The sequence below is a fragment of the Ranitomeya imitator genome, chromosome 1 (assembly GCF_032444005.1).
Source record: "Ranitomeya imitator isolate aRanImi1 chromosome 1, aRanImi1.pri, whole genome shotgun sequence".
NCBI lineage: Eukaryota > Metazoa > Chordata > Amphibia > Anura > Dendrobatidae > Ranitomeya > Ranitomeya imitator.
The window spans coordinates 620,993,308-621,018,795 of record NC_091282.1 but is presented as its reverse complement, the minus strand read 5'-3'; positions in this window follow the sequence as shown (position 1 = coordinate 621,018,795).

Sequence of the window (25,488 nt, the reverse complement as noted above, 5' to 3'; positions counted from 1 at the left end):
CAGATGTGAGCAGTGAGTGGTCATGCATGCATACACAATCTCCTCGCCGGAGGAGCCAGCATTCTAGGGGCTTATTTCAGCCGGGTCCCTGAACACACTTATACACAATCTCCTCGCCGGAGGTGCCAGCATTCTAGGGGCTTATTTCAGCCGGGTCCCTGAACACATACAAACACATGACCACATTGGCGCAAAGCATATAGCAAAAGACGATACTAGCGCATGGCCGTGCGGTCATGCGCAGTTTATATAGTTGCAGCACAGGAAGCTGCTACTGAAGTTTTTGCCCTTTCAGGTCCTTCCAGAAGGACCAATGGAAAGTGCTGCAGTACCTGAGCATGTTTTGCCCTTTCAGGACCTTCCAGAAGGACCAATGGAATGTACTGCAGCACCTGAGCATGTGACCGAACATGTGGCCCTCGACCTCCAATGGGAGACCCTGCCCTAGGCATGCTCAGTGTGAGTAAACAAGGACTTAGTCCCAGAGAGGCTCACTCGCCGCAGATCAGTGCAGGGTACCATAGGAAAGCCAGAAAAGGCAGTAGTGACCCTATGCACCGAATCAGCCCCAGCGAGACGCTGGGAGCGACTTCTCCGCTGAGCAGAGCCCACTGCGGCCGATACCGAATGGGAGACCGCAGCAGACACGGATCGAGATTCCCCCTGTGCAGCAGAGGAAACTCGACTCCTAACATTACCCCCCCTCCTAGGGCCCCCCCCCTCCTTGAGCCTCACTACGCTCAAAAGCTGCGATAAGCAGCGGAGCCCGAATGTGCTCCACAGGCTCCCAGGTTCTATCCTCTGGGCCGTGACCCTTCCAGTCCACCAGATAAAATGGTCCACCGGGACAAATGAACGGGCTTTAAGAGGGAAACGTGGAAAGTATCGGTGATACCAAGGCGTGGAGGAATAGCCAAACGGTAGACCACAAGGTTGACCTGTTCCAGAACCTTAAACGGGCCAATGTAGCGAGGAGCAAACTTAGTGGACTCAACTCGCAGCCTGATGTTACGGGCGGAGAGCCACACTAAGTCGCCAGGAGCAAAGACCGGAGCGGGGCGCCGGTGTGTATCAGCCGAAACCCTCATTCTCTCCTTGGAGGCCCGGATGGCATCCTGTGTGCGGTCCCAGATGTCACGTGCCTCCACCGCCCAGTCTGCCACCCTAGAATCGGTGGATGACACGGGCATGGGCACAGGGACACGCGGATGCTGGCCGTAATTAAGGAGAAAAGGAGTTTGACCAGTGGAATCGGCTACGGCGTTGTTCAGGGCAAATTCCGCCCAAGGTAGCAAAGATGCCCAGTCATCCTGCCTAGCAGAGACGAAATGTCGCAAATATGTCACCAGAGTCTGGTTGGTTTTTTCCACCAACCCATTCGTCTCGGGATGGTATGCAGAGGAGAGGTTTAACTCTATGCTGAGTAAACGGCAGAGCTCTCTACAAAACCGAGATGCGAACTGGGGACCCCGATCGCTGACAATCTTATCAGGCATACAATGCAAACGGAAAACGTGTTTAATGAACAACACCGCCAAGGCCCGTGCTGAGGGTAACCGAGGAAGCGGCACCAAATGCACCATCTTGGAGAAGTGGTCGGTGACAACCCAAATAATGGAGCAGCCACGCGACTTGGGTAGACCCACCACAAAGTCCATCCCGACCATCTCCCAGGGCCTGTCTGCCACCGGTAGAGGGTAAAGCAACCCAGCAGGCCGTTGCCGAGGAGACCGATTCTGGGCTCAAGAAACGCACGCCTGAATATAGTCCTTGACATCTCGGGCCATATGCGGCCACCAGTATGTTCTCGCCAGAAGCTCAGATGTCCTCTTGGTCCCAAAATGCCCACCCACTCTGGAGGAGTGAGCCCAATTGAGAACCTCCGGTCGCAAGTTAGCTGGTACGAAAGTCTTGCCCGGGGGCAAAGACTCTAGCGAAACCGGAGCTACAGTTCTCAAGCTCTCAGATGGACAATAAGCCGAGGCTCCTCCTCCTCCTCCGATGACACCACGGAGCGGGAGAGAGCGTCAGCACGAACGTTCTTCTCCCCGGAGAGGAAATGAAGAGTAAAATGGAACCGGGAGAAGAACAGGGACCATCTAGCCTGGCGAGAATTCAGCCGCTGGGCCGTTTGCAGATACACCAAGTTCTTGTGGTCAGTGAAGACTTGGAAGGGAAAGCGAGCTCCCTCCAAGAGATGTCTCCACTCCGAAAAAGCCAACTTCATGGCCAGCAACTCCCTGTCCCCGATGGAATAATTCCTCTCCGCTGGTGTGAAGGTCTTGGAGAAGAAGAAGCAAGGATGCTTCCGACCTTGAGCATCCTTTTGGAAAAGGACTGCTCCAGCACCAACGGATGAGGCATCCACCTCCAAGATAAATGGCTTATCAACATCGGGGCGATGTAGGATGGGAGCGCTAGCGAAGTGTGACTTGATCGAGAGAAAGGCTTTGGAGACCTCCTCTGACCACAACTTGGGATTTGCTCCCTTCTTGGTGAGGGCAACCAAGGGAGCTACCAAAGTTGAGAAGTGTGGAATGAACTGGCGATAGTAATTAATGAACCCCATAAAGCGCTGCACCGCTTTAAGAGAATGGGGTTCCTGCCAGTCCATTACAGCCTGTAGCTTGGCAGGATCCATAGCCAAACCCTGGGCAGAGATGATATAACCAAGGAAAGGCAAGGACTCCTGCTCAAACACACACTTCTCCAACTTGGCGTAGAGGGAGTTTGCCCGTAAGAGGTCGAAGACTTTGCGAACATCTCTCCGATGGGAGTCAATATCTGGAGAGAAGATGAGAATATCATCCAGATAGACTACGACCGAGGTGGTGAGCATATCCCGGAAGATGTCGTTCACAAAGTCTTGGAAAACGGCTGGGGCATTACAGAGCCCGAAGGGCATCACCAGATATTCATAGTGCCCATCCCTGGTGTTAAAAGCCGTCTTCCATTCATCCCCCTCACGGATGCGAATCAGGTTGTAAGCACCCCGCAGATCTAACTTTGTAAATACCCTCGCTCCCCGTAGCCTATCAAACAGCTCAGAAATCAGGGGTAGTGGGTACTTGTTTTTAACGGTGATGGCGTTAAGACCCCTGTAGTCTATGCATGGACGTAAGTCTCCAGTCTTCTTCTGTACGAAGAAGAACCCTGCCCCTGCCGGTGACACTGACTTCCTAATGAATCCTCTTGCCAGATTCTCCTGGATGTACTGGGACATTGCCTCAGTCTCCGGGAGAGATAACGGATAGACTCGACCCCGGGGAGGCTCAGCACCAGGCAAGAGGTCAATAGGACAGTCATAGGGGCGGTGAGGCGGAAGGGTCTCCGCAGCTCTTTTGGAGAACACGTCTGCATAGGGCCAATAGTGCTTGGGAAGAGAGGAAAGATCTGCGGGTACCTGTGTAGTAGCAACCTGAACGCACTCCCTCAGACATCTACCCTCGCAAGATTTACTCCAACCCAAAATTCTCCCAGAGGACCACTCAATATGAGGAGAATGGTAGCGAAGCCATGGTATCCCCAACAGGACCTCATCAATTCCCTCAGGAATGACTAATAGGGAGATTATCTCCTGATGTGATGGAGACACAGATAGCGTGAAAGGAATGGTTTGGTGGGTAATCTGTGAAGGTAGTGTTGACCCATTTACCACTCGAACGGTTACCGGCTTGGCGAGCATCACCAAGGGTATTGCGTGACGCTGGGCAAAAGCGGAAGACATAAAGTTACCCTCTGCCCCAGAATCCACGCATAGCTCGACCATAAGAGTGGATGGGCCTATGGTAATTGTCCCCTTGAAGGACAACTTTGAGGCAAACATCGCCGTGTCTAGTGTACCTCCTCCAACTGCCACTAGACGCTGACGTTTCCCCGACCGCTGAGGACCCTTGGAGGCAAGGTGTCCTGACTGCTGGCAAACATGACGGACCTTAAGTGCACGGGCAGACTGAGACTTGGATCCCGCTCGTGTCACCTCTAAGGCCTCATGTGACTCGGATGCCTGGACTGGAGATTCCAAAGGTTTGGCGAAGGTGGGAGCCAGCCGAAACCTCTGCCTACACTGGGCTCGCTCCAACCTCCGCTCGTTAAAACGGAGGTCAATACGAGTAGATACGGCTATGAGCTCCTCCAGTGTGGCGGGAATCTCCCTAGTGGCCAAAGCGTCCTTCACATGGTCAGCCAGCCCCCTCCAAAAAACGGGAATGAGGGTTTTATCTGGCCATTCCAACTCAGACGCTAATGTCCGGAAGTGAACAGCAAAATGGCTGACCATGGTTGAACCCTGAGTCAAAGCCAGCAGTTGGAGCGCTGTATCATGGGTGACTTGAGGTCCTAAAAAGACCTGTTTCAGAGTGTCCAGAAACCTAGGAACACTCCGCACCACATGATCGTTGCGCTCCCACAGCGGCGTAGCCCACTCCAACGCTCTGTCCGACAGGAGAGAGATTATGAATCCCACCTTTGCCCGCTCAGTAGGGAAACGTGCAGCCAGAAGCTCGAGGTGTATACCACATTGGCTCACGAAACCCCTACAGGACTTACTGTACCCAGAGTATCTCTCAGGCAAAGGAAGGTGAGATAGGGTCGGAACAGAGGTGGCAGTGGGTAAAGCTGCTGCAGCCACGCTAGCAGCCTGAACAGCTATTGCGGTAACATCCACCGCCGAGGTTGCACGCTCAAGAGACGCAAACCGGCCCTCCAGCAGCTGGATGTACCCCTGCAATCGCTGTTCATCCGCCATTACTTAGCCAGATCCTGGCGCTAGTATACTGTTAGGGTTGGCGGAACGCACCAAATATATTGTTTATTAAAAGGAATTGGTGCGTTCGCAACCCGGGATCCACCGTGCAGGAAAGTACCTGCTGCTAAATAATGGCGGCTCTATATGGCGGTATATACTAACTCTGTTAGCCTCACAGAGTAACCGCGAGAGGTGAGCTCTGTGCCCTGTTAGACTTTCACAGAGGCACAGGCCAACTACCCAGATGTGAGCAGTGAGTGGTCATGCATGCATACTCAATCTCCTCGCCGGAGGAGCCAGCATTCTAGGGGCTTATTTCAGCCGGGTCCCTGAACACATACAAACACATGACCACATTGGCGCAAAGCATATAGCAAAAGACGATACTAGCGCATGGTCATGCGCAGTTTATATAGTTGCAGCACAGGAAGCTGCTACTGAAGTTTTTGCCCTTTCAGGACCTTCCAGAAGGACCAATGGAAAGTGCTGCAGTACCTGAGCATGTTTTGCCCTTTCAGGACCTTCCAGAAGGACCAATGGAATGTACTGCAGCACCTGAGCATGTGACCGAACATGTGGCCCTCGACCTCCAATGGGAGACCCTGCCCTGGGCATGCTCAGTGTGAGTAAACAAGGACTTAGTCCCAGAGAGGCTCGCTCGCCGCAGATCAGTGCAGGGTACCATAGGAAAGCCAGAAAAGGCAGTAGTGACCCTATGCACTGAATCAGCCCCAGCGAGACGCTGGGAGCGACGTCTCCGCTGAGCAGAGCCCACTGCAGCCGATACCGAATGGGAGACCGCAGCAGACACGGATCGAGATTCCCCCTGTGCAGCAGAGGAAACTCGACTCCTAACATACATGGTTATTAGATCGCCCCTCAGTCGTCTTTTTTCTAGACTAAATAATTCTAATTTCGCTAATCTATCTGGGTACTGTAGTTCTCCCATCCCCTTTATTAATTTTGTTGCCCTCCTTTGTACTCTCTCTAGTTCCATTATATCCTTCCTGAGCACCGGTGCCCAAAACTGGACACAGTACTCCATGTGCGATCTAACTAGGGATTTGTACAGAGGCACTATAATGCTCTCATCATGTGTATCCAGACCTCTTTTAATGCACCCCATGATCCTGTTTGCCTTGGCAGCTGCTGCCTGGCACTGGCTGCTCCAGGTAAGTTTATCATTAACTAGGATCCCCAAGTCCTTCTCCCTGTCAGATTTACCCAGTGGTTTCCCGTTCAGTGTGTAATGGTGATATTGATTCCTTCTTCCCATGTGTATAACCTTACATTTATCATTGTTAAACCTCATCTGCCACCTTTCAGCCCAAGTTTCCAACTTATCCAGATCCATCTGTAGCAGAATACTATCTTCTCTTGTATGACCTATGATATGTCTTTTATGACCTACATCGTCTCTTCGGTTTGTGTGAAATAGATTACATACACAAGGCAGTTCTCTACGCACTAGGTCAGGTGTCATATATAATGAGTTCATGACGCAGAGGTTTGTGCATCATGAACTCACTATTTATGACACATGACCAGTTGAATATAGTTCGGCTTTGTATTACCGCCATTTTCTCTTCAGTCTGCGACACAGATTAATCAGACTAAAGAGATTATAGAGAAAATACAAGTTATTTTTTTTTTCCACCTCATAGCTCTATACCCAAACACACAAAGCTGCAGTGTTGTACTTAATAACTACTGGACCTATGAGTTGCCAAAAAAATATATTGTGCCGCAGTGTTTTATTAGGCGCACGGTGTGTGTTGCCGGCGGCGAAATACACAAATAACCAAACATTATTGGGGGCAAAAAACATTATTATTTATTTTTTAGCAAAAAAAAAAAATTAACTGCGCCTGCTTGGAGTAGAGTGACGGAACTGGGGGGTGTGTAGCTGTGAGGCCTGGCTAAGTGTGGACAACGCAGGGGTGGCAGGAGAAGGGGCAATTAAAGTAGTGGGGTCTGGGAGTTCGGGATGGGGCTTGACACATGAGAGGCCTGAGACAAACTGGAAGGGTGAGACAAACCTGACATTACAGACACATTGGGAGGTGATGGGGGAGGAATACAGATAGTACGCTGTTTTTTATTTTTTTTTCCCTTTTTTTGGATCTATATGGTCTGGAGAGCCTCGGTGGGCTCATTTGTTGCGGCCTGGTCGTGGTGGGCAACCTGTATGGGTCCGGCTGCTGCATTGTGCTCGTAGAACGTACAGCCATGCCAGAGTCCATTGTGCTCGTAGAGCGTACGACCATGCCAGAGTCCATTGTGCTCGTAGAGCGGAAGGCCATGCTAGAGTCCATTGTGCTCGTAGAGCAAAAGGCCAGGGTCCTGTTGCATCGTGGTGGTGGTGGAGCGGAAGGCCATGCCAGGGTCCTGCTGCATCGTGGTGGAGTGGAAGGCCATGCCAGGGTCCTGCTGCATCGTGGTGGTGGTGGAGCGGAAGGCCATGCCAGGGTCCTGCTGCATCGTGGTGGTGGCAGTGGAGGAGGTCCAAGCTGGAGCAGCAGTTGTCATGGTGGTGGTGGTGGGCTGTCCAACAGCACTCGGCATGGTGGTGGTGCTGTACTGGTGTCCGGCAGTGCTTGGAATGGATGTGGCATTGAGGTCAATCGTGACAGTGTTGACACAGGTGGATATGCCGCCACTGTCTGCTGAAAATACCGACTCTGCTGCATAGCCTGCACGTAAGCAGCATTGCAGGCCTGCATGACACTAAGCTGGAGATCAGGAGTAAGGAGTTCTGACATGCCCTGTTCAATTTGATTAAAAAAAAAAATGATGTGCTGGCCTCTGGAGGTCGGCTTTCACTTGGTCAAGGCTTTTGGTGACCTCCTGGATACGCATTCATATGGCTAATGGCAGTATGCAGTCGGTCACCCATCGCCTTGAGTCCATCATGAAAGACCAAGCTCAAGTGCAAAAACTCGGGCATGAGTGACCTGTCCGAGGCCCTCTGCCGGGAAGAGCCCCCCAAAAAAAGGGGCAGAGGACTGGGAAAGGGGAACACCTGATGGACCAGCTTCCTAGTCTCCAGTTTGTGTGGCAGGCCCACTTGCTGCAGCGCTGCTGGATAGCTGTGACAGGTCTGTGGCTGTCTGATGAAGGACTGCTCCAGAACCAGGGTCAAGAGTGCTGCTCCATGTGCTGTGAAAAAAGAAGAAAAAAAAATGAATACTAAACATTTACAAAACGCCAACTCCTGTGGAATAGAAACATACAGATTATGGCAATACAACACAACCTAATACACACAAAAAAAATACTTACGTTCTCTGGGCAAGGACCAGTCTCAAAAATGCTAGAATGCTGTGGTATTTATATTTTCAGATCCTTGCACCCGAACCACTAGGAAGCCGGCTCTCTTGACGAAGGTCCTTGTTGAAGCGATCCTTCATTGAACGCCAACGTGTTTTGACTTTGAGCACTGTTGAAAAAACAAAAAAGAATGGTTAGACAATGGACTTTTTGGACTTTTGGCCGTGATCGCACAACTGTGTGTGATGAGAGAAACTCCTGAGAGTTTCTCTCGTCACACACAGTTGTGTGATCCCGGCCAAGGTCACTGCTGCAGCACACCGCATTGCAATACTTACAAAATGCATTTAGGACCCGAGTCGGGGCGTTGTCCCAGCCATCCCACATCGATTTGGCCACCTCATTCCATATCCGCCGAATCGTCACGTTGTCCGAGTGCTGCGGAATCCGGGTGTCCCACAACGGGACTCGCTCATGGACCAGGGAGATTAGGAGGTCATTTTCAATGAGGTCCTCATCCCGTTCTGGAACCTAAAAAATAAAAAAAATACATTAATGTTGGAGAGATTAACATAAGAAAAAGAAAGAAAACAGAGACAGAAAACTGGCATGAATAGTGAAAGTCAAGAAAAAAAAAAGGTAAAGAAAGAGGAAAGTAAAGAAATGAACATTCAAGAATAGTACAGTGAGGATACAATAAACAGTCATCCAGGTATACTTGCACGCTGCCGCTTTGCCACCCGACCGTGAACCCGCTGCTCCTGCTCAGCCTCTGCCGCAGTGGAAGAAGTGCTCTAAAGAAAGGGAAAAAAAAATTGTCACATGTGTAGATGTGACAGTGAAGACTTACCAATCTGAGGAGGTGAGTAATCACTTCACTGACATGTTCAGCTTGTGCAGGCCCAGGCCTTTGCTCCTCCTCCGAAGATGACATTCTGATGCATGCTGAAAGAAAGAAAATGACAGAAATTAGGACATATAGAGACAGAAAAAAGAAAATAAAGGCATTGGCTTTGATATACTCACATTGTTCAGAGTCTTGTTTCCTCCAAGGTGCTTTCCTCTGTCTGGTCTGCTTTCCAGTCTGCTGAGTAGTGACCTGCAAATGCCCACTCCTTCCTTTTATCAGTTTGCACAGTATGTGGGGGGTGGCTAATCAGTGTCTAGACATGTTTTCCTGTGATGCAACGCATGCATTTACAAAAGTAAGCAAACGCATGTGCTTGCGAACGCATGCGTTCACATAAACCGTAATGCATTTTTTGCCGCATTCTTTCCGCTAACAACCGCATGTTTCTAAGCGGCAAATTGACGCCTCTAAAACTACTACATGTTGTGTTTACTGCAGACGACGAAACGACACATGCGTCGTCAAATGCGGCAAAACGCAACCGATCACAGACACTTGTGTCCCTAATGTTAAAGAATACACAACGCATGCGGATAATTGCGGAAGAAACGCTGCGGACACAACCGCAAATGTGAAACCAGCCTAAGCTCAGCAGAAAATGTGGGACAAATTTTGGTTCAATTTTAACCCATTTCCCAGTGTGAACATGTAAATTCTGTGCCGAAAACTAAATTTTGGTGGTAAAAATGTCATTACTTTTTCTTCACTGCCCAATAGTAAAAAATTATTTCACCCACCTGTGGTGTGAATATGATCACTGCACCCCTAGATTAATTCATTGAGAGGTGCAGTTTGTAAAATAGGGAGGGGGGCTCTGCCACTGTGGCATAACACCCTCAAATTATTCCAGCAAAATCCGAACTCCATTATGGCGCTTCTTCCCTTCTGAGCTTTGCACTGTGCCTCAAAAGTATTTTTATAACACATATGAGGTATCGGTGTTCTCAGAAGAAACTGTGCAACAAATTTTGGTGTCCATTTTCTCCTGCTATCCTTGTGAAAAAGGAAAAAAAACTGGGGCTGAAACAAAATTTTCGCAGTTTAAATTTGTCAAATTCTGTGAAGCACCTGTGGGTTCAAGGTGATAGCACACATCTAGATGAATTCCTTGAGGGATCAAATTTCCAACATGGGGTCACTTTTGTGAGAGTTTCCACTGTTTAGGCACATCAGAGGCTCTCCAAATGTGACATGACACCCATCATCACTCCTTCCTTTCTGAGCTCTGCACCATAACAGTAGTTTTCCCCCACATATGGGCTATCACTGTACTTAGAACTTGCATAACAAAATTTGTGGGCCATTTTCTTCTGTTACCTTTGTGAAAATGCACAAATGTAAGGCTAAAGTAAAAACTTTTAGAAAAAAAATAAAATGTTCATTTTTTTCCTTCTACATTGCATTAATTCCCGTGATGCATATGAAGGGTTAATAAACTTGACTATAGATTGAGAACTTTGAGGTGTGCAGTTTTTAGAATGGTGTCACTTTTGGGCATTTTCTGTCAAATAGGCCTCCCAAATTCACGTCAAATCTGATGTTGTCCCTACAAAAATGGTTTTGTAAATTTTGTGGGGAACATTAGAAATCGTTGTTCAACTTTTAACTCTTCTAGCTTTCTAACAAAAAAAAAATTATGTTTTAAAAAAATGTGCTGATGTCAACTAGATATGTGGGAAGTGTTATTTATTAAAGGGATCTGTCACCCCAAAATCGGCCTATAAACTAAGGCCACCGGCATCGGGGCTTATGTACAGAATTCTGTAATGCTGTAGATAAGCCCCCGATATCACCTGAAAGAGAAGAAAAAGTTCGATTATACTCACCCAGGGGCGGTCCAGTCCGATGGGCGTCGCGGTCCGGGTCCGGCGCCTCCCATTTTCATACGATGTCATCCTCTTCTTGTCTTCCTGCCGCAGCTCCTGCGCAGGCATACTTTATCTGCCCTAAGGGCAGCGTAGAGTACTGCAGTGCGCAGGCGTGATGAAGATGGAAACAGGCTTGGGGGTGATGAAGGGACTAAAGGACCTTTGGTGACATCATTGTCACATGACCGGATGTCATCAAATGTCCTTAGGAAGTCTTAACCTCGGAATAGAAATGCTGGGGACCGCTAAGAGATTGGGGGTCCTGGTCAATTACCCAGTTTGATCCCCTGATGCCAGTCCGGTCTGTAACTAGGACTTAGTTTTGTAGTGGGCCTTACATTTCAAGCATACTCCAAAAAAGCTTATTTTAGGGGTAGGTTTTATATCCAGGAAAACACAGTATTTATAAAGGGCTTGTCCTAGTAGAGAACAACATCTTTAAGAGAATAAAATCAGACTTACTTGTTTCGATGACCTCTCAACTTCACCTGCTGAAGAAAAAAGAATGGAAAGTATTTAGGATTTATACAGAGTGTTGCCACGCATCAAACACAAGTCACTCCAGCCTGGCCCAAACAGGCACTGGGTAGTAAAACGGTCATCAAAGCTATTAGCTAATTTTCAGAGATTTGAATTACCGTAAGTAACTGGTGTCTTTAAAACGCTAAATGACCTTTGGCCACTGATCTCACACCAACATCACACAAATAGTGATGCCCTAATATATATAATAATGAATGAAACAATGAAGTCCCACATTAAATTTAGGTCACTCCAGCCTGGACCAAATAAGATCTGGGTATTAGAACTGGCAAAAAAGTGGGCAAATAGCCATTGTTCACTGATTTCATAAGTATCGCGTTTTTTAGGGTTAGTTCACACTGAGCGTTTTTTGTGCTCATTTTTGTGAAGATTTTCAGCTGCGTTTTTCAGTACCAGAAATGAGATTTCAGAAATCTCATGCACAAACCTTGTTTTCTTTGTCATCAGTATTCAGTGCTTTCCATAGTTTTTTTGGACAACAGAGAATGTCACTTCTTTCAGTGTTTTTCACCAAATGAAATGGTGATTAAAAAACGCTGAAAATCCGCAGCAAAACCGCAGGTATAAGGCTTAGCTGCATTTTTTTTTTGCCAAAACCTGATTCTATAGGACTTTTTTTCAGCACTAAACTTTATTAGCATGCACAAGAGACAAACTTAGCATGCCAAAACAGCAGCAAAAGCCACGCAAAAATGCAGGCAAAACCAAGGAAAACATGCTTTTTTCTGCGGCTTCTTTCCTGCCATCAGGTTTTGCTGCAGAAAAAAAAAATGTCGAAAAGACGACTAGTGTGAACTCATCCAAAAGGGTTCAATGACTTTGGGCCACTGATCTCTAATCAGTTAGATAGTGATGCCCTGCATCAAATTCAGGTCCCTCTTGTCTGGCACAAATGTGTTCTGGGCCTCAAACTGAGCTCAAAGTGGGCAATTAGCCAATTTGTAGAAATTTTATTAAGTAACTGATATTTTAAAAAGGTCAAATGATTTTGGGCCACTGATCTCACATGACCGTTACACAGATCGTGATTCCCTGCATCAAACACGAGTCACTCCTGCATGGCCCAAACGGGATCTGGGCATAATAACTGACATCACATTGGGCAATTAGCTAATTTTCACAGATTTTAATAAGCAGCTGATGTTTTTAAAGGGTTATATGACCTTGGCCCACGGATCTCACACTAAGATTACAGGAAAAGTGATGCCCCGCATCAAATTCAGGTAATTTCAGCCTTGTCCAAAATGGTTCTGGGCATCAGAGCTAGATTTAAAGTGGGAAATTAGCCAATTATTACAAACATGAATAAGTAATGTGTTTTTAAAGGGTAAAATTACTTTTGGCCAGTGATCTCACATTCAGGTCACTGTAGCCTGGCAGTAATGGGTTCTGGGTATCAAAATAGCATCAAAGTGGGCAATTAGCCAATTTTCACAGAATTGAATAAGTATTTGGTGTTGTTAAAGGGTTAAATGACTTTGGACTACTGGTCTTACAGCAATAGCACACAGAAGAGGAAGACCCATATCACAATCAGTTTCCTTCAGGAAGGCCAAGGTGGTTACTGATCAGAAAAGCTGGCATCAAAGTGGGCAAATTGCAACTTTGTACTTTTTTGAATACATTACTGATTTGCTTTTAGGCTATGTGCACACTTTGCAGATTCCACTGCGGATTTTTCCGCAGCGGAATTGCAAAATCCGCAGTGAAAACCCATCGCGGTTTTTACTGCGGATTTATCGCGGTTTTTACTGCGTTTTCTTCTGCGGATTTTCAACTGCAGTTTTCTATTGGAGCAGCTGAAAATCCGCAGAAAAGAAGTGACATGCTGCGGAATGTAATCCGCAGCGTTTCCGCGCGGATTTTTCTGCAGCATGTGCACAGCGTTTTTTGTTTCCCATAGGTTTACATTGAAATGTAAACTCATGGGAAACTGCTGCGGATCCGCAGCGGTCAAATCCGCTGCGGATCCGCAGCAAAATCCGCAAAGTGTGAATATAGCCTTAGAGTTAAAGGGGTTGTCAGGCCTTAGGCTACAAGTCTGAAGTCACTGTATGTGACGGCATACTTATGAGATCTCACATTGGACATACTGCTCACTGTGAGGATCTTCCAGTGCAGGCCCCACATGTTCAGAAACTATATATCAGTGATGGCAGCCCTTCTGTAGACCAAACTGCAGCCCAAAGCAAACTTATCTATCACAAAGTTACTGAGGTTTTAGTTTACAAATACCCACTCATACAGAAAGCAGGCAAAAGCAGCAGAGCAGAAGGGGCAGAAGAATGCAGACGGGGCAGCAGAGCAAGCAGAGGCAACAGGGAGCAGTCCCAGACAGGATCATGGGTAGCAGACTGCTAATCTATGTCTATGACTCCAATCCATATATATGTTCACCCATTTTATGTATATCCTCCATCCAAGTGTGGCACCCCTAGGGGTATTTGCCACAAAAATAGTTACTGACAGTAAATACAAATACTAAAATAGCAAGACTGCACTACCACCTCCGGCCAGAAGGGGGAGCTCCAGAGACTCCCCTTGATCCATTCTGGTCTGAGAGAAGAAATGGCAGTTGGGCCAAGGAGCTGATAGTGAGAGGTCATACAGTTGAATCTCTAACAGCCCTGTGACTGTTACCAGGCCTAAATCACCGGCCTGAGGAGAAGAGGGATAGAGAAAAAGGACATTGTGAGAACCGGGTAGCATTAATCACTACCCAGAACAGGCGCAAAGACGGATACCGGATCCGTGGCTGTATTCATTATATATAATACAGCAACCGGAAAAACGTGAGGTGATATCAGCTTCACTAGGGCCGGACGCAGCAACAGACACAGAGTTCAGCGGTACTCCCGGAGGGGGTAAGCCGATAAAAGGACTCGGGTTGCCCGTCGAACCAGGACCCGGAGGGGACAGATTGGGCCGGCAGCCAGTTCACATACAGCAGCAGGGCCACACAGAAATTGCGCACAATAAGAGGCGAAGACCCCGGCAGGGTCAAAGTAACTCAGAGTTCCCATACAGACTCCGGTGACAGGACTGGTTGTAAATCCTTTTATGTTAAAGTAAACTGGTTAAACGTTTCAGTGCCTCAGTCTTTCATTTGGACAATAGCCATCTATCCAGGATCGGGATCGTCACCGCTGGGAGAACCTGCTGCTGATCAAGTAAGTGCCTGTCCCCTCACGATACCCCTTACACTGTGCATTGCCTGAGGCCACAGCACCGGGTCAAGCCACCTGTGACATCCCCCTCAAGAGACATACCCTATTGGTCCGGTGCTGGGTATCCCGGTCTCCTGGGCGTCACAATTGGCGTCACGAACAGGATCTAGCCAGCCCGTATACCGGGTATTGTGTGCCGTGATTGGAGCCCAAAACTGTGAAAACTGGGATGAAAAATCTTGAAAATTGACTTTATTAAAGAAAAATCCATTCCCCATTGAAAACTATTGAAAGTGACTTTTCCCCATTGATTATAATGGAGTAAAGATGGCCGCCATCCCCTGAGGTAATCACTTCATAACCGTTAGGCACGAGACTGTTAATTGAGCTACGCCATTACCTGAGCCCCAGTCTAACTGAAAAACTTCAGAATCCGCCATTACTGAGCGCGCGGCGGGCGGGAGCAGCAGGGGGCGTGTCATTGTGGGCAGCACCAAGCTGAGCGCTCTGACATCAGAGCAAGGGGAAAATCGATCCTGCTGCACAGCGGAACGAATCTACACTATCCCGACGGAAGCGGAGGACCGGAAGGGTCCGGATTAACTAAGGGGGCACAGTATGTCGCAGCATGGAGACGCCGCAGCACCCGGCAACGCTAATGCAGCTGAAAGACAGAGTGTCAATAGAGAGTCCGGTAGCACAGCGGTGCAAGGAGTGGCGCCCATCATGCCGGTGCTGATGCCATATACCCCGGGTGGCCCATGGCTTCCAATGTATGAAGGTGAGCCTAATACCCTTGACGATTTCAGAGAAAAGATGCTGGCCCATTTTGACATGTTCCCTGTGGGTGAAGTTCAGCGTGTTAGTCTCCTGATGATGCAGTTAAGTGGCCATGCTAAGCGAGAAGTCACAGCATGGGCAGCTGATCTAAAAGGCACTGTTGAACGCATATTTGCTGGATTAAAAGCTACATTTGAAACCACGGCCAGCAGCAAAGCTAAAATACGATTCTTTAATTGCAAACAAAAAGCTAATGAGGGCGTGAGAGACTTTGCCTTAAACCTGCAGGAAGCCCTTAAATCACTTACACTGGCTGAACCCATTTTTAACACCGGAGCGGATAAACTACTAAGAGATCAATTTATTGAGGGACTCTACACCCCTTCTCACCGGGGGCATGTGAGCATGCTTGTTTTTAAGAACCCTGAATTGACATTTGCCCAATTAAAGGAGAGCGCTATACGTCTCCAGCTGGCAGAGGCACCTCGGGATCAGGATCCTGCGCAACCCATGGCAGAGGCACCTCAACAACAGGGAGTGCCAGTGACATCAGCTATGTCTGGGGCCATTGCTAAGCCCCTGGGGCCCAGTACTAATGAGGCTCTTCAACAAAAGCTTGACTCTTTAGCTGATGTTGTTGCTTCAATGGCTAAAACCATGCAGGAGATGAGAGGACACAAGATGGAGTTGGCAAACTGTAGAGAGGATGTTCCATGGATGAGACCCCGGAGATACCCGACATGGAGAGGACGACCCCGCGACCGCTACCAACCGGATGGACAGCCCATTTGCCGCCGTTGCCAGCAGCCGGGCCACTTTGCACGAGATTGTGATTTAAACGGGAATCCCCTGGGAATGCGGGCCGCTTCGCAGGAATGAACTTTCAAGGCCCAACACCCTGGCACGACAGGTACATCGGAGGACGACCCATTATCCCTATCGTGCTGGACGGAATTCCCCTCAACGCTTTGCTGGACACAGGTTCCCAGATTTCGTCTATACCGTATATCCTTTATAAGAGGTACTGGGCTGATGCAGATATTGATAAAGGGCCCTCTGATGTTGAACTAGATATATGGGCCAGTAATGGTAAGTTGGTACCGAAACTAGGATTCAGGGAGATGACCATAAAGATTGGTAAAGTAGAACTGAAGAAACAGGGTATAATTGTTGTTGATGTTGACCGGCGGAACTGTGAACCAACTGTATTGATAGGAATGAATGTGTTAGAGAACTGCTTTTCCGAAGTCATTTCTGTCTTACAGCAAATTGCTGAAACTGCCCAATCCTGCCAGCAGAGAGTTCTCCGGAGGGAAATAAAAGTATTGATGTTAAGGCAACAGGTAGAAGTTGCAGGTGGAGAAATCGGCAGTGTGAGGGTAAGTGATCCAACGTCTATTGTAATCCCACCAAAAACAGAAATGCTGGTATGGTGTAGAGCAGCCATTGGTACTAAGGGACGAGATTATCAAGCCTTAATAGAACCAGTGTACACCGACAGCAGGCCCACTATACTCACAGCACGAGGGATAGTCGAGGTACACCGGGGACGAGTGCCGGTACGACTTTTGAACTGTGGAGAGGAAGAGGTCACTTTGCCAAGGTATGCTACAATGGCAAAGCTATATACTGTTGACAACAATGCCATCACAACCATTGAGCCCTTAGAACCAACCTGTCAGGTGGAAGGCAATGGCTCAGATGGAGAAATGGAGGATTGGTGCCAACAGCTACACGTGGGCATAAATTCAACACCTACCCATCAAAAACAAGGGGTGTATAGGCTAGTGACGGAATATGAACAAGTCTTCAGTAAACACCCATTGGACTTCGGACGGATAGAAGGGGTAGAACACACAATCCCCACAGGTGACCATCCCCCAATAAAAGAAAGATATAGACCCATACCGCCCGCTCACTATCAATGTGCAAAAGATATGCTGAGGGAAATGAAACAGGCCGGGGTAATAAGAGACAGCTGTAGCCCCTGGGCGGCCCCTCTAGTGATTGTCAAAAAAAAGGACGGAACCATGAGAATGTGCGTAGACTACCGGAAGATTAATAACATCACCCATAAAGACGCCTACCCCTTGCCTAGGATAGAAGAGTCCTTAACTGCTTTGAAATCTGCTAATTATTTTTCCACCTTAGACTTAACAAGCGGGTATTGGCAAGTCCCTGTGGCTGAGAGAGATAAGGAAAAGACGGCATTCACCACACCAATGGGTCTATGTGAATTTAATCGCATGCCGTTCGGACTCTGCAACGCATCCGGTACCTTCCAGCGGCTGATGGAATGCTGCCTCGGACACAAGAACTTCGAGACCGTCCTCCTGTACCTAGATGATGTGATCGTCTACTCGAAGACTTACGAACAACACTTAATAGACCTGGCAGAAGTGTTCGAAGCCTTATCCAGGTATGGCATGAAAGTCAAGCCATCCAAATGTCACCTTCTCAAGCCAAAGGTACAGTACCTGGGACACATCGTGAGTTCGGAGGGAGTAGCACCAGATCCCGAGAAAATAAGCGCCATAAGGGATTGGCCAAGACCTACCAGCGCAAAAGAAGTGAGACAATTCCTGGGATTGGTGGGTTACTATCGCAGATTTATAAAAGGATTTACCAAGTTGGCAGCACCCTTGCAAGACACCTTGGTAGGGCAGACGAAGAAACCTTCAAACCGAAACCCTCCTTTTCAGTGGAACGACGAAAGGGAAGACTCCTTTGAACAACTAAAGAAGGCACTAACCGGAGAAGAGGTCCTGGCATACCCAGATTACCATCAACCTTTCATCCTCTACACCGATGCCAGTAATGTGGGGCTAGGAGCGGTGCTGTCACAAAAGCAAGAAGGTCGGGAGAAAGTCATCGCCTTTGCAAGTAGAAAGCTCCGGCCTACTGAAAGAAATTCAGAAAATTACAGCTCCTTCAAATTGGAACTACTGGCAGTAGTTTGGGCTGTGACGGAGCGTTTCAAGCACTATCTGGCCGCTGCAGAATTTATTGTCTATACTGACAACAATCCGTTGACCCACCTGGACACAGCCAAATTAGGTGCGTTAGAACAGCGATGGATAGCCCGGTTATCTAATTACAACTTCATAATCAAGTATCGAGCAGGTCGCAAGAATGGAAATGCCGATGCCCTATCCCGGATGCCACACTTGAGAGATGTAGAAGAGGAAACGGGGGAGCTTGAAGAAATTGAACTACCAGCCTTCCATCGTCCCAAGGGAAAACATCATCAGTCAAGCACCTATCAGAAACAACAAGAGGTGAATTTGAATCCGTTAGCACACCATAGATGGGCTGACACCCAAGACAGCAATCCGGCTGTGAAGTTGGTGAAGGAACTGTTGACTGAGCAAAGTGCATATCCCGATGAGGATGCCCCAGAAGAGACGCATCAACTCTGGAAAGAGAGAGGCAAAATGTTCCTGTATCAAGGGAAGCTCTGTAGAAGATACACCAATCCGAAAACACATGAATTGGTTTGGCAGATTATTGTGCCTAAACAAGATGTGAAGATGGTCCTCGAAGCTTACCATAATGGTGCTGGTCACTTTGGTTGGAAAAAGTTAGAAGTACTTCTAAGAGAAAGATTTTATTGGGTCGGGATGAGAAAATCAATCGAACAGTGGTGCAGAAATTGTGGCCCGTGCAACCTCAGAAGAAACGATCAAAAGAACCAAAGAGCACCACTGCAGCCCATAATCACCAAACAACCACTTGAACTTGTAGCCATGGACCACGTGAAGTTGACACCAAGCCGGTCCGGCTATGTCTATGCCTTGACCATCGTGGACCATTATTCACGTTTCTTGGTAGTAGTACCCGTAAAAGATCTGACAGCAAAAACAGCAGCCAAAGCGTTCCAAACGTACTTTTGTAGACCCCATGGATATCCGGAACAGGTTCTCACCGACCAAGGTACAGCCTTTGAATCAGAGATCTTCAGAGAATTCTGTAATACGTATGGTTGCAAAAAGATCCGGACGACGGCCTATCATCCACAAACAAACGGCTTATGCGAGAAGATGAACCATATTGTAATAGACCTACTAAAGACTTTACCTGAGACAGATAGGAATCAATGGCCAGAGAAATTGCCTGACTTGGTGGATCTGTATAATCATGTCCCGGTGAGCTCCACCAACTGCACCCCAGCTTACCTTATGCGTGCAAGACCCGGCCAATTACCAATCGATCTAGAAATGGGAATTCTGAAACCAGACGCAGAAGTTCAAGACTCCAATTGGGATATCATACGGCAAAAGCAGTATCGCCAAGTGCAAGAGAGTGTGGAAAGAAGCCTTCAGCAAACTAGAGAAAGACAAGAGCGAACTTTCAACCAGAATGCTCTAGCGACCCCATTAAGACCGGGTGACCAAGTGCTCAAGAGAAATCGTCGAACCAATAAACTAGACAATCAGTGGGAAGCCGTACCCTACACAGTTTTACCAACAAGAATGGATAATCCTAAAATGTGTCTCATTAGCAAAAACGGGGCTTATCATCTGTACTAGTGTACTAGTTTTGGCTTACAAATACTGATGTAACATACTGACCAAATACTGCTAGTGTGACGGCAGCCTATCCCTGTAAATGACCCCTCCCTGGGATATGTCACTCACTCCTTGCATATCTGCCCCCACCCTGGTATATGCCCCCGTCTCGCCGTTGCCGTTATTCAACGCATAGAAAAAAAAAAAACACACAAACACGGCTACTCATCTTCCTTCCTCTCCATGCTGTTTTTTGAAGCTGGCACCGACGGGGACGCATGACGTCACTGCCCTGCGCCCACTTGTGTGTACGCTGACATCAGCTGCTGGCCTCTGATTGGCCACTAGGGTGTATTGTGGCGCACGGACCTGAAAAGTTTGTGCGCTGCAATACACTTCAGCTGGATGCGTGTCCTTCCATCGAGGACCAGAGGACAAATATGCGTTATACATACTCCGGGCCAGAGCCCGACTAGGGAGTATTTATAACGCATACGGTATTTTTCCGACTATAAGACGCACTTTTCCCCAAAAAAATTGTGAGGAAAATGGGGGGTGCGTCTTATAGTTGGAACGTAGGCTTACCGGCATTGTGGCGGCGACAGAGGTGCGGGGATGATGTGGCGCGGTGACCGGTATGGCGTGAGCAGGGTCCCGTGCACATTTGAGGTGAATCCGTGGCCCGGTATTGAAGGAGAGCAGCAGAGCTGGGTGAGTTACGGTTTTCCCGGTGGCGGCGGCCATCTTCCTGAGGCCGCGCGTGCGCAGATTGAGTTTTCTGCTTCCTCGTACTTCAGGAAAATGGCCGCGGGAGGCCGCGCGTGTGCAGATGGAGATCGCGGCGGCCATTTTCCTGAAGCCGAGTTCGCAGATTGAGATCTGCGCCTCCCGCGGCCATTTTCCTGAAGCCCTGGGAAGCAGAGTACTGAATCTGCGAACGCGCGGCCTCACAAAGATGGCCGCCGCCACCGGGAAAACAATACCGGGCCACGGATTCACCTCAAATGTGCACGGGACCCTACTCACGCCATACAGGTCACCGCGCCACATCATCCCCGCACCTCTGTCGCCGCCACAATGCCGGTAAGCCCGCCGCCACCGGGAAAACCGTGACTCACCCAGCTCTGCTGCTCTCCTTCAATACTGCCGTGGCGTCACCTCAAATGTGGAAGGGACCCTGGCTGCCGCCACCTGAGGATGTGACCGCACATCTGCCGCCGCCACAGCACTGCCGCAACCTCCCCATGGACACCAGGCCATGGCGTCGCCCACCTAAGCAGGATGGGACCCTGCTCAGGTGCACGCCGTTCCGCCCACCGCACCTCAGCATCACCTCACCTCTGCCACCACCATGCCTCCTGTGACTCTGCTCTGCCACTGCCTGCCCTCAGGTAAGAGATCTTAAATTCGGACAATAAGACGGACCCCCAGCTTATAAAAAAAATCTTTTTTTCTGCAATTTTCACCCCAAATTTGGGATGCATCTTATAGTCCGAAAAATACGGTACATATACGCCAGTCCCACCTCAGAAACCAGCAAATCCTCCCAGCGCAAATTGCCTGTGCTGGGGGGATTCATAAGTCTGCAGTCTCACATAATGACTGCAAACTTATCAATTTAAAGCGGACATCCCCTTTAAACCTTTCACACCAGGGCCATTTTCCTTTTTGCTCATCTTCTTCCCAGAGCCATAACTTTTTTACTTTTCCATCAACATGGTGTTGTGATTGCTTGTTTTGTGGGACGAGTTGTACTTTTGGACAACACCATGGACTTTACCATACAATGTACTGAAAAACAGGAAAAAAATTCAAAGTGTGGAGAAATTGCAAAAAAGTGCAATTACACAATTGTTTGTTTTTTTCACCATGTTCACTAAATGCTAAAACTGGCCTGCCATTAGGATTCCCCCGGTCATGACGAGTTTGTCGGTACCAAACATGTATAGGTTTAGTTACGTGGTGAAAAAAAAATCCAAAGTATGTTTAACCCCTTTCCGACATCGGGTGTAAAAGTCCGCCGATGTCGGAATCCCACCCTTTGATGTGGGCTCCAGCGCCGAGTCTACATCTTTCCCGCCACATGTCCCCTGTTTTGAACACCTGACGTGTGCCTCTAAGGCCAGTCTCACACGTCCAGATAATTCCGGTACCGGAAAAATCGGTACCGGAATTATCTGTGTCCGTGTGCCGCTGCGTTTCTGTGGCACATCAGTGTGGCACACGTGCAGCACACGTGTGGCGCCCATGTGCCCACTGGGTACCACACGCACCGTGCTGGGTACCACACGCACCAGTTGCTGAAGCCCCATTCATATCTTCCCTGCAGCAGCGTTTGCTGTAGAGAAGATATGAATAATCGTGTTTAAAATAAAGATCTATGTGCACGATTAAACACGATTATTCATATCTTCTCTACAGCAAACGCTGCTGCAGGGAAGATATGAATGGCGGCTTCAGCACCAGTGGGGGGGACAGCGCTTACTGTAGCGGTCTCCTGCACGGCACACGGACAACGTCCGTGTGCGGTACGTGTTTTACACGGACCCATTGACTTTAATGGGTCCGTGTAATACGTGCGCTCCCACGAACACTGACATGTCTCCGTGTTTGGCAAACGGAGACACGGTCTGCAAAAAATCAATGACATCTGCACAGATGCATTGATTTTAATGTGTCTACGTGTGTCAGTGGCTCCGGTACGTGAAGAAACTGTCACTTCACGTATCGGAGCCACTGACATGTGAAACCGGCCTAACAGCCGCGGGTGGAACATGTTAAGTGCCGCTGTGAATCTCTGACAGCGGCATTTAACTCGCGCTTCCGGCAAGCGCACCAGAAATCCCACCTATCGGTGACCCTGTCACGAGATCGCGGGTCACCAATGGGTTGGCATGATAAGAAGAGGTCTCCAGCAGACGTCTATGGTTGTCATAGCACGATTACTATGAGCGTTGCCCGCTGGTCAGTGCTCATAGCGAGTGAGCATTTCTGCTATACACAGGCAATCTGATCATTGCCTGTATGTAGCAGAGCCGATCAGACAACTGCAGCTTATAGTCTCCCAAGGAGACTAGTGAAGCATGCGAAAACAAAAAAAAGTGTTTTTAAAAATATTTTTTTTTTAAATGTATAAAAAGTAAAAATCACCCCTTTATTCCCCCATTCAAAGTAAAAAAAAATACACATATTTGGTATCCCCACGTTTAGAATCACCCGATCTATCAACATAAAAAAAGTAGTAACCTGATCAGTAAATGGCGTAATGAGAAAATAATTCAACACATTGCAATAAAATGCACTAACGGGTGATCAAAAGAAAGAATCTGCACCAAAGTGGTATCAATAAAAAAAAGTCAGCTTGGAGAGGAAAAAATAAGACCTCACCAGCCCCAGATCACGAAAAATGGAAAATAGTGGCTTTTTTTCACCACTTAAAAAATAACCTAGACATGTTTGGGGTCTATGAACTCGGAATGACCTGGAAAATAACAAAGGGAATTGCACTTTTTTTGCAATTTCACCGCACTTGGAATTTTTGTTTTTCCGAATATGTTAAAACCAATGGTGTCTTTAAAAGTACAACTTGTCCAGCAAAAAACAAGCCCCAATATGGGGACGGACTAAACTGCATATTAGGATTATGGGATGATGGGATGATGGGCTGCAATACTAGACTCCACCACTAGATGGCAGCACATTTTACAAATGCAGCCCAGGAAATGACTTCTTGTAATATAGCAAGAAGGGAATTCAATGGAAATACTTAAATTAATCAGAACATCCACAGGGCTGGATTAAAGTTTAATAATAGAACCATGGAAAAAAGATTGTAACTATATGGGATTATGTGTAGAATATCGGGTTACACAAGCCTGGTGATATATCTCATCAACATCTCATAGGAATATGGGTATAACTATTGTTCTGTATGGGGATTATGGGTGAAATATCCCAAATACACATGCCCAGGAACATACTTCATCTACTTCTGATAGGAATATGGGTATAATTATTGTTCTGTATGGGGATTATGGGTGAAATATCACAAATACACATGCCCAGGAACATACTTCATCTACTTCTGATAGGAATATGGGTATAATTATTGTTCTGTATGGGGATTATGGGTGGAATATCACAAATATACATGCCCAGGAACATACTTCATCTACTTCTGATAGGAATATGGGTATATCTATTGTTCTGTATGGGGATTATGGGTGAAATATCACAAATACACATGCCCAGGAACATACTTCATCTACTTCTGATAGGAATATGGGTATAATTATTGTTCTGTATGGGGATTATGGGTGAAATATCACAAATACACATGCCCAGGAACATACTTCATCTACTTCTGATAGGAATATGGGTATAACTATTGTTCTGTATGGGGATTATGGGTGAAATATCACAAATACACATGCTCAGGAACATATTTCATCTACTTCTGATAGGAATATGGGTATATCTATTGATCTGTATGGGGATTATGGGTGAAATATCACAAATACACATGCCCAGGAACATATTTCATCTACTTCTGATAGGAATATGGGTATAATTATTGTTCTGTATGGGGATTATGGGTGAAATATCACAAATACACATGCCCAGGAACATACTTCATCTACTTCTGATAGGAATATGGGTATAATTATTGTTCTGTATGGGGATTATGGGTGAAATATCACAAATACACATGCTCAGGAACATACTTCATCTACTTCTGATAGGAATATGGGTATAACTATTGTTCTGTATGGGGATTATGGGTGAAATATCACAAATACACATGCTCAGGAACATACTTCATCTACTTCTGATAGGAATATGGGTATAATTATTGTTCTGTATGGGGATTATGGGTGAAATATCACAAATACACATGCTCAGGAACATACTTCATCTACTTCTGATAGGAATATGGGTATAATTATTGTTCTGTATGGGGATTATGGGTGAAATATCACAAATACACATGCCCAGGAACACACTTCATCTACTTCTGATAGGAATATGGGTATAACTATTGTTCTGTATGGGGATTATGGGTGAAATATCACAAATACACATGCCCAGGAACACACTTCATCTACTTCTGATAGGAATATGGGTATAATTATTGTTCTGTATGGGAATTATGGGTGAAATATCACAAATACACATGCTCAGGAACATACTTCATCTACTTCTGATAGGAATATGGGTATAATTATTGTTCTGTATGGGGATTATGGGTGAAATATCACAAATACACATGCCCAGGAACACACTTCATCTACTTCTGATAGGAATATGGGTATAATTATTGTTCTGTATGGGAATTATGGGTGAAATATCACAAATACACATGCCCAGGAACATACTTCATCTACTTCTGATAGGAATATGGGTATAATTATTGTTCTGTATGGGGATTATGGGTGAAATATCACAAATACACATGCCCAGGAACATATTTCATCTACTTCTGATAGGAATATGGGTATATCTATTGTTCTGTATGGGGATTATGGGTGAAATATCACAAATACACATGCCCAGGAACATACTTCATCTACTTCTGATAGGAATATGGGTATAACTATTGTTCTGTATGGGGATTATGGGTGAAATATCACAAATACACATGCTCAGGAACATACTTCATCTACTTCTGATAGGAATATGGGTATATCTATTGTTC